This window comes from Austrofundulus limnaeus, unplaced genomic scaffold (genome assembly GCF_001266775.1).
Source record: "Austrofundulus limnaeus strain Quisiro unplaced genomic scaffold, Austrofundulus_limnaeus-1.0 Scaffold2301, whole genome shotgun sequence".
NCBI lineage: Eukaryota > Metazoa > Chordata > Actinopteri > Cyprinodontiformes > Rivulidae > Austrofundulus > Austrofundulus limnaeus.
Window position 1 is genome coordinate 21,562 of NW_013954703.1, and position 792 is coordinate 22,353.

The following is a 792-nucleotide window of genomic DNA, read 5'->3' on the forward strand; positions in this document are numbered from 1 at the left end:
AGTGTGCACGTCTGAGAGGTGTGCACGTCTGAGCAGTGTGCACGTCTGAGAGGTGTGCACGTCTGAGCAGTGTGCATGTCTGATCTGTGTGCACGTCTGAGCTGTGTGCACGTCTGAGATCTGTGCACGTCTGTGCTGTGTGCACGTCTGAGCGGTTTGCACGTCTGATCTGTGTGCACGTCTGATCTGTGTGCACGTCTGAGCAGTGTGCACGTCTGAGCAGTGTGCACGTCTGATCTGTGTGCACGTCTGAGCTGTGTGCACGTCTGAGATCTGTGCACGTCTGTGCTGTGTGCACGTCTGAGCGGTTTGCACGTCTGATCTGTGTGCACGTCTGATCTGTGTGCACGTCTGAGCAGTGTGCACGTCTGAGCAGTGTGCACGTCTGAGCGGTGTGCACGTCTGAGCGTTGTGCACGTCTGAGCAGTGTGCACGTCTGATCTGTGTGCACGTCTGAGCAGTGTGCACGTCTGATCTGTGTGCACGTCTGATCTGTGTGCACGTCTGAGCAGTGTGCACGTCTGATCTGTGTGCACGTCTGAGCGGCGTGCACGTCTGAGCAGTGTGCACGTCTGATCTGTGTGCACATCTGAGAGGTGTGCACATCTGATCTGTGTGCACGTCTGAGAGGTGTGCACGTCTGATCTGTGTGCACGTCTGAGCAGTGTGCACGTCTGAGCGGTGTGCACGTCTGAGCGGTGTGCACATCTGAGCGGTGTGCACGTCTGAGCTGTGTGCACGTCTGAGTGGTGTGCACGTCTGAGCGGTGTGCACGTCTGATCTGTGTGCACG

The 792-nt window shown here is 57.2% G+C and overlaps 1 protein-coding gene across 1 annotated transcript in view; it reads right to left on the minus strand.

Moving 5' to 3' along the window:
* The window catches only part of LOC106510749 (glycine receptor subunit alpha-3), a gene marked incomplete at its 5' end in the record, with an annotated part of 23,890 nt that overhangs the window by 5,112 nt on the left and 17,986 nt on the right, over positions 1 to 792 (minus strand).